The sequence below is a fragment of the Oncorhynchus kisutch genome, unplaced genomic scaffold, assembly GCF_002021735.2.
Source record: "Oncorhynchus kisutch isolate 150728-3 unplaced genomic scaffold, Okis_V2 scaffold2014, whole genome shotgun sequence".
NCBI lineage: Eukaryota > Metazoa > Chordata > Actinopteri > Salmoniformes > Salmonidae > Oncorhynchus > Oncorhynchus kisutch.
In genome coordinates, this window is record NW_022263959.1 from 611 (window position 1) to 17586 (window position 16976).

Consider the following 16976-nt stretch of genomic DNA (forward strand, 5'->3'; position numbering starts at 1 on the left):
CATAGTCTACATTATTTCAGCAGGGTTTGGACTCCGGTTGCTGGTGTTTTTCCCTTTTCAATAAATTACAGATCGTGCCATATTTGAGATGAGTCAATGACGAATAGCTGTGAATGGAGGAGTTCTCCATTGGCTTGTCTGGCTGGAGTACTTCCTGATTAGATGCATTCATTTTAGCTCCCCTGGGGCACAGGGTGGGCAGAGTTTCAACATTGACCATTCCATTGGTCATAAAGTGAAAACTCCACCCATCCAGGATACTGGGTGAGCTAAAACGAAACAAGCACACATTGACACACTGTCCAGGCATCTAGACCTTTTCGGAACCTTGGTTCTCAGCCATTTCACATGGGCTGGTCCCTCACCTACATCAACCCATTCAGGAATAAACCATTGGTTCTGGTAGCTCAGTTGGTTAGATTATATACTGAACAAAAAAGACACGCAAGAGAGTCAAGAACGCAGAAAGAGAGCAGGACCACCTCGACTCTTGCAAATGGTGGAGCATCCAACCAGAATCTTTGGCCTCAAAGCCAGTCCTTGTCACCATTGAAATGATCAAGCAGCCTTGAAAATGAACACCATCTACATGAAAGCTTGAGCCCCATCCAGCAGAAGGGGGTAGAATTCCAGACTCCCACACCCCTGGGTGACCCTGGGTTGATGACCTAGTCCTGGTCCAGTTTGATCGGGTAGGACCTGATCATGACCAGGTTACTGCCAAGGGTCAGTACGGTGCTGGCAGGTTGTAGTTCTGAAGCTCAATCTGGTCCTTTATCTGGTTGATCAGAATCTGAGACAAGAGGATCCCCACCAGCTAATGACAGAAAGAGAGAGAGAGAGAAAGAGGACACAGGAAAACAATAGAGGCTGGGTGAGCAGAGAAGTGACTTTAGAGAAGTGACTTCATGTGGTTCCTGACCCTCTCTACACTTCTAGATGATGTGCCCATAGAGTTACAATGTGAATCTAAATAGACCAGGACTGGGGTCAAATTAAATTGAAGTCAGTCAATTCAAGAAGTACACTGAAATTCCAATTAACAATTAAAATAACAAAATGTACTTTCAGTTACTTCTTAATAACCTGAAAAGGAGAAGCTATGTATTTCTACTGTTGATTTGAAGGAATTGAGTGACATCAATTGGAATGGACCCCAACCCTGGAATATACTCTACAAGTGTGTGTGTGATGTCTACCTGTGGGATGGCCAGACCCAGGGCGATGCCCCCTAGCATGAACAGGTTGCTGTGGATCCAGTTGACCAGCTTGTCGATGCAGCCATTTGTGTGGATGAAGGCACCAGCCTGTAGATATGGCAGCTCCTGTATCCCCTGACCACACATTGTATTAATGACCGCCTGCAGAGAGAGATACATTTGAATTACAATGCACAATAATGCACAAGTACGTACATGACATTGCACATTGTGCTCGGTTGAAACTAAATCACACTTGACAATAAAGTGGAACATAAAAATAGCACACTTAACTGTAGCCTGTCATGATTTAACCACTGTAACAAGTTGCTGGCAAGATGATTGTAATACCCCAAGGCCCCGACCTCTAACCCCTGACCTCATCTTTAGACAGCAGGCAGCAGGAGAAGGGAACAGAGCAGCGCTCTCGGCTGCGGTTGTCTGTGGTGCAGTTGAAGTACATGTTCTGAGACCAGTCGGTGTAGGTGACACCTCCACAACAGCTGAACTGAGGAGACGAGGACAAACAAGTCATTGGTTAATGGATTGTATAGCCTGTGTAGTCAACAGCTGTCAGTCTGTATTTGTGTGAAACTTGTTGTCAGTGTGGTGTGTAGATGTTGTCTTTTAACTCAGGAGCTTGTGAGACACATTTCTGATTAAGATCTATACAATGAACTGTTGTTTTCAGTTGAGGAAGATAGAGGAACCAAAAAGGATCATCTCAAAACCAAATCTGACAAAGACCCCTCAGTACTGAATAAACAGTAGTGTAACTACCGTCGCTGTACAGTACTTGAGATCAACGTGTATTATTTGGGAACAACAAGTATTACAGTGAGAAAGTGTTGTTTCCAGTTATATGTGGTCCCCTCCTCACCTCTTTCTGACCAAAGTCGATGAGGTTCTGGAGGTCAATGTCATCCCTATAATGAACGATGGCATTGTTGATAATCTCACTCACTTTATTCCGTGCCTTTAGAAAATAAAGAAAAGAAAGATGACATTTGCTTTAAATAATTTGTTTAGTCAATCAACTAATACACTCAATTGTAACCTGAGCAAGACAAGATTGTTCCCACATGAATGAATTACACACATGTATTTATCCTGAGTAAATCCTGGTAATATAATACCCCCATAGTTAGAAAACAGACCTGACTTTCTTTAAGCTGCATTCTGTCTTTACAAACGTGCACACACACGTAAGCAAGCACGCACAGTGGCACGCGCACACTCAAAGTTTACACGTAGTACATTCCTCTGAAAACCAACAGCCTGCTGCTGGATGAGTTAAATCGACCGGTGAAGTGCAGTTGAAGGCAACTAGCAGCAGAGGGCGCTCTCTGGCCACAAGTCACAGACTGACAAACAGCCCAAAAAAAATAACTTCCTCATCTAAATGTACATTAGCATTATTGTCGTCATTATCATATATTTCTGACCCTTATCTTACGGTAATTACTTAAATGAACTGATATGAGCACTAACTGAGCCAATTGAACATTAGAAAGGCAACCTTTTTCAACAGTCTAATCCAAAAGCATGGCTTTCGTTGGCCGCTCTTGTAAATATTGTGAATTCACGTCAAATCTTTCTCTTTTAATGATTTCTATTTCTCTTGTTGTATATGCTGTGTGTACGTTTCAATTACGCAGATTTGATTCTGCACAAGAACTGCCCTTTGGGGACAGTAACAATCTATTGAATTGACCTCAAAGAGAGATGTTGCACTTCTTTAACAAGAACTGGAGAAGGACAGAATGTTGGGACCAGGTCCAGGTATAATGACCTAGCTAGAGGCAGGGGTGGAGGAGACGGAACGTGAGGGAAGGAGTTCCCAGAGTAAACTTCTTAGGGGGAACCGACATGTACAGTTTATTATGGGTAATAAAATGCTGCATGATACAACCAATAAAAATAATTCCCATAGTGATACCCCCATAATTCCCATAGTGATACCCCCATAATTCCCAGTGATACCCCCATAATTCTCATAGAATTATTGGGGTATCACTATCCTTTCCTAGTGGAGATACAGTACCTTATCTGAGAAGACGAAGCCCAGGACACCTGTAGCTAGCTGCAGCAGAAAGATGATAGTCAGGAAGATGCAGAACTGGAGGAAATAAGGAAGGAAGGAAGGCAGGAAGGAAAAAAGAAAGAAGGAAAGAGAGAGAGAGAGGAAGAGTTAATCATTTGTTCAGTCTGAGGGCAAGACTCACACAAGTCTTATGGATAAGAATGTATTAGCCTGGTAATCCTTCAGGAGTCAAAACCCCCTTCAGCAGATAACCTGAGGAGGACTAAAGTATCTCATACTAGGCTATTCAAATGATAGAGCACAACACAGCTGATAATTGGCAGTGGTCCAATTCCAATATTTTTAGAATGCATTCTTCCTTCCATCCTGCCTGCCTGCCTTCCTTGAGGTAGAGATAACTGATTCATACGTTTGGTTATGTGAAAGCACCATTTCTATCTTATTGCTTTCACCCACCAATCCTTAACAGATCACTGATTTCTTCAAGGAAGGTAGGTAGGCATGAAGGTTTTATTTATCAAATACAAGTCTGCATTGTGGGGAATACGTTCGTAAGTAAGCATTTCACAGTGAAGTCTACACCTGTTGTATTCTGTGAATGTGACCAATAACATTTGATTTGATTTTGATTTGAGGGTGCTCTTTTAAAAAGAGTTAGAAGTGGGCTAGACCACTGACTGTCTGTAGGAGGCAGATGTTCTCTCTGAGGGAGCCCACACAGCCACAGAAGGTGATGAAGAACATGAGCACCCCCACGATCAGCAGCAGGATGGCAGGGTCCACCGCTAGACAGGCCATGGCTGCCTCTGGGAGAGGGAGAAAGAGAGGGAGAAAAGGGACCGAGAGCAAGTGAAAGAATCATGTACCGGAGAGAGTGGAGAGAGAAAGAGTATACGTGGAGCCAAAGAGTGAGTGAGTGAGTGAGAATACGTGGCGCCAGAGAGAGAGAGAGCGAGAGAGAGAGCTTGATTTGTTTACAATGACTCAAGTTGGTTCTTATCTTAGAAGGAATTACAAACATAGTGGGGATATTCATCAAACCTTAGAAGAAGTTGTGAGCCGTTTGTATTTTTGACATTCTTCCTAACAGAGGGACCTTTGGAACCACATAAACAAAATGACATACTCTATAAACGTCCTGTACTGCCTTGGCATTTCTGCCTTGGTGTTGCGACCAGGGTCGTGTTCATAAAGGCACAAAACAGGAGAAATGGAGTGAAACAGGATGGGATGAGACTACCTGGTCCAATAAGAAACTCATTTTCGTTTTCCTTTTAAAAACGTTTAGCTACAGTATGGTGCAGGACCTAGGCCTATTGAACTCAGTATGAAAGCACCACTAGAATGCCATACAAACAGCTCTGGAAATTCACACTGAATGTAGGCATCCATTGAGTCAATGGAGGATCACTTACCGGCATGTTTCATGGCGTAAATACCAACAGACATCAACACCAATGAGATCATCTGATAAAATGAAAAGAAAAAAGTCAATGTTATTTTTCTTGTTGTAACTAGGCTTATGGAGTAGAACGATATGAGACTAAATATGAACCTGTGTCTTTGTGACAGTATAACACAGGAGAAAGACATGCAGTCTCAAATGGGGGAGAACAGGAGGGATTTAAACTGTCCAAGGCAGATGTTTTTAATCTCAATATCAAATAATTCATTACCTTACTGTGATTGTTTGTTTTTGACCATTGTAATTGAAAACAACAATACCTTCTTGGCAAAGAGCAATTTCTCAATCAAAAATGTTTCTAGGATTGTCTGGGAGGAAAACTGAAAACTAGCTGTTATTGGCAGAGGGGTTTGGAATTCTTTTTTTATTGGTCAATTACCAAATGTACTACCTGGTGATGTCACCAGGCAGGCCAAAAGTACATTTTCAAACAGCTCTTACAGTATCATCATTATCATCATTATCATATTCACAATAGTATAGAAAACAGTAAGGAGGTATGTGAGAAACAGCTTACTCTGGAAATGGAAGTCTTCTCCTTTAAGAGCAGACCATAGTTATAACTCTATGGAGCAGATACACACACAGCCAGGCAGGAGCTACGGGATGTCACTACGCTCAAGTGAAACTTAACATTCAACTACAGAAACTTTAAGCTGCTTTTCAGAACCAGAATCAACCCCCTGGAGACCTCGGAATTGCATAAAACATTACATTTTTGTTTCTGTCTGATTCTGAGGAGAAAGAAAAAACCCATCCACACAGCAGAGAGTGGAGAGAGAGGTTACTGTAGCAGGTGAGGAGAAGTCATCTTCCTGCTATTAATCCTTTCTGGTTAAAGTCGGATTTTACCTTTAAACTACAGTCGTGGCCAAAAGTTTTGAGAATGACACAAATATACATTTACACAAAATTTGCTGCTTCAGTGTCTTTAGATATTTTTGTCAGATGTTACTATGGAATACTGAAGCATAATTACAAGCATTTCATAAGTGTCAAAGCCTTTTATTGACAATTACATGAAGTTGATGCAAAGAGTCAATATTTGCAGTGTTGACCCTTCTTTTTCAAGACCTCTGCAATCCGCCCTGGCATGCTGTCAATTAACGTCTGGGCCACATCCTGACTGTTGGCAGCCCATTCTTGCATAATCAATGCTTGGAGTTTGTCAGAATTTGTGGGTTTTTGTTTGTCCACACGCCTCTTGAGGATTGACCACAAGTTCTCAATGGGATTAAGGTCTGGGGAGTTTCCTGGCCATGGACCCTAAATATTGATGTTTTGTTCCCAGAGCCACTTAGTTATCACTTTTGTCTGACCTCCTACTGTGAGACTCACCTGCAGCCTCATCAGATAGCCCCAGCACTGAAGAGACACAAACTGATCAACCCTGCGGAGAACCTGGAAGACATGATGTGTAAGAAGCACAACACACTCATGGAGCTGTTCTGTAGGACTGACCAGACGTGTGTGTGTGTGTGTGTGTGTGTGTCAGTTCTGCACAGAGACTGACCATAAGACTCAGCACACCGTCCCTCTTGAGGAAGAGTTTGGGGAGAGGAAGGCTCAGCTGGGGAAGACGGAGTCACAAGTGCAGCAAATGAGCCGGGAGCGACTGCAGAAGATCAGTGATATCAAAACGCTCTGTGGAGGCCAGCAAGAACGACGCAAATCGAGAAATAGCAGATGTGCAGGTCTTCACTGCTCTGGTGGAGTTCATTGAAAGAAGCCAGGCTGAGCTCATTGGGGTGATTGAGAAGAAGCAGAAATCAGCAGAGAGGCAGGCTGAAGGGCTCATTAAAAAGCTGGAGCAGGAAATCACTGAGTTAAAGAGGAGAAGCACTGAGCTAGAGCAGATTTCACACACTGAGGACCTTCATCTAGTCCAGAGCTTCCCATCCCTGTGCACCCCATGAACACCAGGGACTGGACTAAGATCAGTGTTTACTGTGATCTGTGTGTGGGGAACTTAAGGAGAGCTGTGTCTCAGGTGGAGGATACCGTTACCAAGGAGATGGAGAAGTTGTGTGATGCTGAGATGAAGAAGGTCCAGCAATGGGCAGTGGATGTGACTCTGGACCCTGATACAAGACATCGCTATCTTGTTCTGTCTGAGGACAGGAAAAAAGTGAGAGATGGATACAGGCAACATTCTCTCTAATAAGACCTAGAAAGGCATTGGAATATTCCCAGTGTCATGGGAAAGGAGGGCCTCTCCTCAGGAAGATTCTACTACGAGGTGCAGGTTGAGAGAAACTACTAGGTTTTGGGAGTAATTAAAGAGTCCACAAACAGAGCCCTCCTGTTACGGTACCCTGAAAATGGATTCTGGAATGCACGACTCCTAGGTGATTGGGTCTGTCCTATTGGTCGCACCCCAGTCTGCCTTAAGAAGAAGCTCAGGAGAGTGGGGGTGTTTGTGGATTTTGAGGAGGGTCAGGTCTCCTTTTATGAGACTTGTTCTCCACATCATATCTTCTCTTTCATTGGCAACGCCTTCACTGAGAAACTATATCCATACTTCAACCCTGGTTGTTATGGTGGTGACAACTCAGCCCCATTGGTCATCTCTTCTGTCAATCACAGATTGACAATGACATGGGAAAACATTGATTATCAGTTAACACCCTGCAGAGGTGCTGTAGCCCCACGAGTCCTGAACTTTTCATGATTCTTAACTCAACCATTGTGGTGACTTGAACTCAGTCTTGATCACTAGTAACTTAAGCTTTCTTCACATTGCAGGCCTTAAATGCTCAAATCAGTTTATTTTCCAAATCCATTTAGGAATAGTGACTGTTCAAACAGCAAGTTACAAGTGACCAAATCAGATGTGCGTGTGTTAAGACTGCAGTCATTTGGGGTGGCAGGGTAGCCTAGTGGTTAGAGCGTTGGACTAGTAACCGGAAGGTTGCAAGTTCAAACCCCCGAGCTGACAAGGTACAAATCTGTCATTCTGCCCCTGAACAGGCAGTTAACCCACTGTTCCTAGGCCGTCATTGAAAATAAGAATTTGTTCTTAACTGACTTGCCTAGTTAAGGTAAAAATTGCTGACAAGGCTATGTGTGCACAGTGGCATAGGCTGATTGGTGGTGGTGCTCGTGCTTCTTAGCACTCAGAAGTTATGTAGCAGGCTAAGTTTCCCAGTTGCTTTGAATGTTCAAAATCATAGTGCAAGGACACTTTTAAAGCCTCAAAAGGATAAGATGATCCAACTTTCAAAAGGAGTCCTTTTTGGCCACAGCAGTTAACTAGCTAGCCACATTCACTAATAGGTTTGTAAACTATTAACTAGCTAGCTGGGTAGCTTTCTAGCACATTCACTAATAGGTTTGTAAACTATTAACTAGCTAGTTGGCTACCACATGATCTTGTCAAACTGTCAGAGTAGCTAGCAAGCAACAAGATATACCAAATAACAGTCTAAAAACCACTTGAAAATTCAGAAAATTCAGATTTGACCGCTCAGACACAAATCTGATTCCTGGCCATGTGACGTATCAGACTTCAAACCACCTATGAAGGTAGTGTGAAATGTGGTTTGAAATATCCTATTCCATGTGCTTTTTGGCTGTTCGGACTGCAAGAAAAATAACAGATGACAATGGGATATGCCAAAAAAAAAAGAAGGATTTGAGTCACTTCAAACTGCCAATGTGAACCAGGCTTTAGTTGTTCATTAAAGTTTCTCTCCTTTGCATAATTCAACGTGCTATCTACAACTCTTGTATTACCTAACAAGCCTTACTAATATACATTGAACAAAAATATAAAACCCAACATGTGTTGGTCCCATGTTTTATGAGCTGAAATAAAGGATCCCAGAAATGTTCCATATGCACAAAAAGCTTTTCTTTCAAATACTATGCACACATTTGTTTACATCCCTGTTAGTGAGTATTTCTCCTTTGCCAAGATAATCCATCCACCTGCCAGGTGTAGCATATCAATAATATGATCATAGAGCATGATCCTTACACAGGTGCATCTTGTGTTGGAGACAATAACGTGCAGTTTTGTCACACAACACAATGCCACAGATGTCTCAAGTTGAGGGAGCGTGCAATTGGTATGCCGATTACAGGAAAGTCCACCAGAGCTGTTGCCAGAGAATTTAAGGTTAATTTCTCTACCATAAGCCACCTCCGTTGTTTTAGAGAATTTGGCAGTACATCCAACCAGACTCACAACCTTAGACCACATGTATGGCGTGGTGTGGGCGAGCAGTTTGCCAATGTCAATGTTATGAACAAAGTGCCCCATGGTGGCGGTTGGGTTATGGTATCGGCAGGCATAAGCTACGGACAATAAGAACAATTTCATTGCATCAATGGCAATTTGAATGCACAGAGTTACCGTGACGAGATCCTAAGGCCCAGTTTATATTTTTGTTCAGTATACTAAGCTAGCTATTTTTCTTTACGCTGTGAACTGTAGCTTGAAAGATTGTTGGAGCACAAGCTTTAGCATAAGCAAGGAACTTGTGACTCAACTACAACGCTAGTGACTTGGGACTCTAGTGGGACATGAGGTTTAGTCACTTGACTACAATACTAGCAATGTGTACGTAACTTAAAATGTAAACAAAAACCATTCAGTGCATGTCAGAACAGAACCATTGCAAAGTGGGTGTGCTGTAGTATTTACACTAGTTTTAGTCAGAGTGAGTAAAAGTGGCATACAATGTAAAACTAAATTGGATTCTCGAATATACAGTTTAGCACACAGAGAATCATATAACGGAACCGACGAACAACGTTCAACTAGTGACGTTATCCATAATAGGCTGATGGGTCACAGTTCAGAACTAGTGAGTTGGGATGTGTTCTGTTCTATAGAGTTCGTTCTCGTTTGACTAAATAAACAACTTGGCAGCGATCAGAGGGCTTTTCTTATAATGGCCCTTTCACTTTTAACTCCAACCTGTAGCTTCACCAACATAACAGGGAGCACACAGCCACCCCTCTCCCACTCCAGTATCCAGTTTCCACACCTTGCACTTTGGAGGGAAAAGCCTAGTCTGTCCTCCGAGTAAGGACGAGTCTTCCTCTGCACAAAGGAGGCTAAATGGACAGTTTACAAAACCATTGTTGTTATCTATGCAAAGATAGAGAATAAACTCTTGAGCCATCTATCCAGTCATTAGTTTGAGTTGAGCGATTCATTGGTTGTGGTGTAAATTCTGCCCTCTAAGTTATTTCGGGAAAATGGAAACAGAAAATGGGCGGCCTTCCTACAGCTCTGTACCTCAAATGGAATTGCCATGTGGTCACTAGAGATAGATATCTTCCTTGGTGGTTTGTTCAGATAACCTCTCACACCATAGTTCACACCATAGTTCACACCATAGTTCACATTTGTAGCAATACTGATGACTCCCTCGCGTTTAACAGTCTACGCAGGGTGTTAGATGTGTCCTTCCAGACACATTCTCCAGCTAGCCAGAGGGGGTGAAAAACTACTTCAAAAATGCATTCCTCACAGCCAGAGATGCAAGTTTTTACAAGATCTTATCCTGTTTGCACAAGGCCGAAGAGTAGCTCTTTGACTTGTGGTACGTTGTGAGGGACAGGACTGTAACAATCAGGAGTTTGTTTTTAGGACGTCCATGTTCAAACTTGTAAATCAATGTAGAAGTGGCCAGGGATGGGGGGGGGGACCTGGTTCCGTCCGTGAAATCTTTTTGACATGTAAAAAATTGTTTATGGTGAATGAAATTATTTTACATTAGTGTGTTCTTGAGTTACTCTTTTTCCATGTCCACTTCTGCAGGTGACCCATGTGGTAAATGTAGCAGATGTAATGATACCATTACTGTACATAATGAAGAATCAAACCTGAAAGGAAAGTATTTTCAGGGAACATCCGGGTGTGGACACACTGACACTGTAGCCTACATGTTGTTTTGCACATAGCTAACCTCAAGCTCTGTCATTTCCTGTCTATGAATCGGCCTGTATCTGCTATGCATAGGAAGGATTAGCTCTGGTCTCTTCACACAACCAGAAAGATTTGCCTCTGCTGGTTAATTAACTCCTCTCTGTTAGTAGAGGAATGCCTACTAAACACCCTGGACCAGAGCTAAGGTGATAGTAGAGGAAGAACCTACTAAACACCCTGGACCAGAGCTAAGGTGTTAGTAGAGGAACGCCTAGTAAACACCCTGGACCAGAGCTAAGGCGTTAGTAGAGGAAGAACCTACTAAACACCCTGGACCAGAGCTAAGGTGATAGTAGAGGAAGAACCTACTAAACACCCTGGACCAGAGCTAAGGCGTTAGTAGAGGAAGAACCTACTAAACACCCTGGACCAGAGCTAAGGTGATAGTAGAGGAAGAACCTACTAAACACCCTGGACCAGAGCTAAGGTGTTAGTGGAGGAAGAACCTACTAAACACCCTGGACCAGAGCTAAGGTGTTAGTAGAGGACCGTGTACTAACACCCTGGACCAGAGCTAAGGCATTAGTAGAGGAAGAACCTACTAAACACCCTGGACCAGAGCTAAGGTGTTAGTGGAGGAATGCCTACTAAACACCCTGGACCAGAGCTAAGGTGTTAGTGGAGGAAGAACCTACTAAACACCCTGGACCAGAGCTAAGGTGTTAGTAGAGGAAGAACCTACTAAACACCCTGGACCAGAGCTAAGGTGTTAGTAAAGGAATACGTACTAACACCCTGGACCAGAGCTAAGGTGTAAGTAGAGGAATACGTACTAACACCCTGGACCAGAGCTAAGGTGTTAGTGGAGGAATGCCTACTAAACACCCTGGACCAGAGCTAAGGTGTTAGTAAAGGAATGCCTACTAAACACCCTGGACCAGAGCTAAGGTGTTAGTAAAGGAATACGTACTAACACCCTGGACCAGAGCTAAGGTGTTAGTAAAGGAATACGTACTAACACCCTGGACCAGAGCTAAGGTGTTAGTAAAGGAATACGTACTAACACCCTGGACCAGAGCTAAGATAGGCCAACGTTTCCGCTAGTTATGGAATGTAAACACAGCAGAACTGGACATAAATCCACGTCAAAACCTATTAACACTGCAAAGCAGTACGGACTAAAACCCAACACTGGAAATCCCAGTCTGCAATAACAAGGCTGCTTGTTCTTGCGTCTTAGTCAGAAATCCCCTTAGTGTTGAACAGTGAGTGAAAGTTACAGTTCCCCCAAGCACCTGACAGTAGGCTGACATCTGTACTATCAATTTGCGTAGTTTGCAAACTTCTGCTTCCAGAGTTGTTAATGTTTAACAGCTGGCTGCCTTTTCATAGTTGTTATAGATATTCTGTACTCAAGGACAACGTTTGGGGAAGAAGCTAAATCAGTCGGCATGCTGACACTCATAAACAAAGCAGATGTCATGAGATCAGGAGCATTCAGAGTGGCACATTTTCCCCCCAGATGTTTTTCTATTGAACAGATCGTGAGAGATGATGGCAGTGGGGAAAGAGAGAGCGAGGGGGTGTGTCAAAGGGCACTAGGCCAGATTCTAGCCTTTGCCGACACTATAGACAAGTGTGCCTACACTGACAGTCATCATGGGATGATTGCCTATGCTGTGTGATGTTAAAGCAGGGCCCATATCAAAAGGTATGAACTCAATACAGAACACCAAGCCTGGATATTTCAAAGAGCTCCTATCTCCTAATGTGTCATAGGTAGCTCAGAACAGCGCAGACTCTAGTGTCATCACCATCAAAGGCATATCAGTGCTTGGTGACACAGTGATTTTGGGGGGGGGGGTCCTCCTCACATATTTTGATACAAACTGTGGCTAGGAAAGCTCATTCAAAAGAAAAAAAAATGGGGCCAAGATTAGTTTCTGATAGTCAAACATGCAAAATACAACTGTAACAAGCATTTGATGAGGTCTCGCAACAACAACAAAGAAGAGAGCAAATAGCCCTCTCACAGATAACTGTTTCAACAGCTTTCTACGAGCGGATTGAAGTGTCTAAGAGGCATATTTGATATGCTCATTTGACTGCTAAACAGATTTGGAGAGGAGAGTGCATGGGCCCCCTTTTCACAGAACCCCATGTTGCACCATCAGCATATGAATAAATGAAACTTTGCGTTGCTTGGCAACAGCTTGGTTAAAAAAGGTGCTGTGACAGTGGGCTGGCGTATACAGAGCAGTGTATATTGGAGTTTTGTTTGCTACTCCTAGTGGTTTTCACATTATTATTGAAATGAGAGTCTGGATCCCCTCTATATAAAGACTATTAATTTAGGTCTAAATGTATTCTAGCAGCCAACGTCTATCAAGACTAGGTCCATTATTAATGGAGTAAAATTGGTTATTTAAAACACAAATGAGTTCCAAAACAAGGTGACACTTTGACCAATGAGAGAGCTGCAAAGTATGTGCAGGCATTCCTTAGCATGCCTGTAGCTCCATTCCTCACCACTATCACAGCTGTGATGTTGTAGCTGCTGTTTAAACATGTTCATCAGCAAATAAGCACTCCTTTAGTATGACACTAGTAGTAGTCATTGGTGTCAAACATGAAGCAGAATACAACCTTTATTTCATGTACTCCTTTGAATAGGCAATATTGGTTATTTTCCACGGTTAAGGATTGATTATGATGGTTTTGTAGCATAGACGCAAAGGCATAAAAACATAGCTAAATGTTTCATCCTATTGAAGACATGATTGTAACATAACTATTTTGTGGGGCTTAGAAAGAATGTGTCTTGTTAGTGAGGCTGGTTTTCTCATGCATTCACACAATAACAAATTAACAGCCTAAATCAATGGTTAACCAGTTCTCACAGCAAAGTAGACTAAATTACTGGAAGTTGCTCAAATGGATATTTACAATTTGTACAATTAAAATGTGTGCCTAAACTTAAATTGGGCAGAGTGAGGTGCACAGATTACGCAAAATCAGCAGACAAAACCAGGAGAAATCTAAGCATATGAAATACTTACCCAAAATATTAAGTTAAAAAGGAAAAGTAGATATTTGACAACTGGGCTGACAAAGCTGAACTCTTTATCGTAAGTCGCCAGCGCGGCTCTTTTCCCCATGGTTAAAAATCAGAATACCCAATCCGTGCGTAAATGTTGGCTATCACCTTCCTTGGTCTTTCCGAAATAGTCCAGGTAAATCAAAGCATTCATACGTGCGTTTATAGCTACTTTTTATTTACGGAGTAAATTACAGTAGTCTACGTTGTAGAGCGAGTCACTTCTCACCCTCGGTGGTGCTGGATTCCAATTACATTTCCTTATTCAGACAAGTCTAGAGAAAATAGGCTACAAACACAACAGAGACACAAGCCTACAGCAGCAGCGCAACCTTGGGTTTGTAAAGAGGGCGTCTTTCTCAGTATTGTGCGACGTGAGTCACCTGTTACAAAGTTGCTAGTGCTACTGTGATTAATGATTAACGGATGTAGCCGAATATGTAACTTTGAATTTGTTTGGTATCTGCAATGTAATCAATTACAAAACAATACAAAATAAAAAACTATTAATTTGCTTTAATGAATTAAAACATGATTAACAAACCAATTTTATGTTTGAGGCTATAGGTGCATTTGACTACATAAGATAAAACTGGTACACAAATTACACAATAAATACACACTTGCTCAATTTTACATGATTTATAGTAACACGGTGTCAAATATCTTTAACGTAAAGGGTTTGGCATTAAAGGCCCAATTAGCCATTTTTATATCAATATCAAATAATTTATGGGTAACAATTAGCTAAGTACATTAATGTAATAGATTTCATTAAAAAATGGGAAAAAAACAATTTCTCAAGCAAGAATTTTGCTTGGACTTTCTGGGAGTGGTCTGAGTTGAGAGGGGAAAACTGAAAACTAGCTGTTATTGGCAGAATTAGGAATTAGAATACTAGACTAGACTTGACACTTTTTATGATGGTCTAAAGGTCATTTTGATCAGATATTGTGTAAAATAATACATTTTAAGAATTTAAAATATAGCACTCACAGCTTTCCAAGAAAACAAAAATGTAGACATTTAGGATCTGTTTACATGTATTTTAAAGGCTATTTATACAGAAAGTGTATAAAACCTGTAAAAAAACTGTAGTTATAATTATCTGACAATATTTTAATACACACTTGCAGATATATCACATGCATTACATGTTTTTTTCTGCATAAGTCAAATTTGGATTATGCCTCAACGGCCATTCATAGACTAGTTTGGATTTGTCCCTGACCAATATGGCTGCCATTTTCACTCCATTCTGGAACTTGGAGGGTTTATAACATAGATCCCCTCTAGTAATTTAATAGGATCTCTATGTTTGGAACTCTCTTTGTTATTGGTCTATTAACCAAATTACCGCCTGGTGACGTCACCTGGCAAGCCGAAACTCCCGCCCATGCAAACCTGCTGATTAGAAGGTCCTATGTAGATTGGATTTTCAAGCAGCAACTATCAGAATTGTTTTAAACACGTTTACAGTGTTAGTTAATCAGCTGTTGTACAATTGATACAAAACATAGGAGAACTGAACTTTGACTGCAATGGGCCTTTAAATAATCAGTTCCTTTGACATTGATGTTCTCATATGATTACAAAGTTAAACAGATGCACAAAGAGAGAACAGTCAATAGTATTTATGCCTTGAATTGTGAGGAAATTCAGATTACCATGTGCCTTCATCTGAGATCACCATACTTAAAAAAAAGTGATACAAAATGAAATAAATAGGACCAAATAATTTACCCTCACGGCCTGTAATGAATGCTGTTATGCCAGGGTATTACACTACAGACCCTGTCCAGGAGGCTTTTGAGGCCTGGGACTCTCTTAGTCACTGGCAGCCTTCCAGGTAGCCCTCCTCTGGGGTCGCCCTTTAGTGCCAGCTGGCTGCCTGCTAGCACCAGACAAGTTGGATCTGTTCGTCTTATTTCTGCAAAGAGGCTATGGATTAAAGGGTCCTCTGTTCAGTACTCCATGCTCCTAGGCCTATAGAGTAGAGTGGAGAAAATACATGAATGTAGCCAACCTAAGTTGTTATGTTTTGCCTGATAAGTAGTAGTAGTAGTAGTAATGAAATTAGTGGTGGATATAGTAGTGGTGGTGAAATTGGTACACCCAATTGGCCATTTAAGATAGACTATGAAGGGTTGAAGTTGTAATGTTCACACAGCCAACATTTAGATCCATGACCATTTCTTAACCATTTGTTTGAATGCAGGACCCACCTGCCCCTTTATAAAGTACAGTACTTAGGCAGTATAGGTGACCTTAGCCTTTGACCAAGTATCTGTAATTTAATGCCAGCAATATAATGTCAAAAAGCAGAACGTACCCTACTAAAAAAAAGCAGAACCGAGACACGAGCTTGTAAAAAGCATACAATGGCGCCATCTGTCGGAATATTATTTGAGCACATTAATAATATTTCATGAATACATTTATTTTACACAAGAAGGCCACTCGAAAGCGCCTTTGTATCCTTATGGGGTCTGTAGCCCATTGAAGTTGACATTTAAAATGGTTAAGGTTCAACACACCGTCACAGCTTATTGTGAAATAGACATAAATGACTTATTCGAAATTCGTGACAGGCACGATTTTCATCACAACGCATTTCCTGTGTATTACACAATTCTCTTGACGCATTCGTGTACATTTCAAGAATTTCAATTTGCCGAGGCTAAGGTTAGCACGGTTATGGGTTAAGGTTGTAGTTAATATGCTAGCTAAGTAGTTAAAGGGTTAGGTTTTGGAGTTGGGTTAAGGTTAGGGGAAGGGTTAGCTAACATGCAAAGTAGTTGCAAAGTAGCGAAAATGCAAAAGTTATCCATGAAGAGATTCGAACACACAACCTTTGGTTTGCTAGATTTTCGACCCTCCCTTTCGTTTCTGTATTAAGTAACCTACTGTCTTTATCAGTGATTGAAATGCACTGTATACAAAATCGTGTACTGCACACGAAATCCTATATTCTTTCGTGTCTGTCACACATTTCCAATAGGCCTCACAATCTGTGAGGCAATGACCATCAATAGGGCCAGGCCGAACGGACTACTATTCCATGGGAGAATGAGTGATCTTCTGTCTTTTAAAAAATGTATCTGCAAGACAACATTCACGGAATTATGTAAACTGAAACAAAACCAATGTATAATTTTTCTTTCTAATTTAGGTGAGTATTTTGGAAATGTAGATGCATATACTTTGGAAAAGCACCAACCAAAGAACTATAATACGTATATAGATAGCACCAATAACGATAATAAGAAAAGGGGAATCCAACAACTGTA

General features: G+C 41.5%; 1 pseudogene; it reads right to left on the minus strand.

Annotated features, from left to right (window-relative positions):
- Positions 1 to 714: 714 nt before the first annotated feature.
- Positions 715 to 6800, minus strand: LOC116368899 (tetraspanin-33-like; annotated as a pseudogene).
- Positions 6801 to 16976: the final 10176 nt, after the last annotated feature.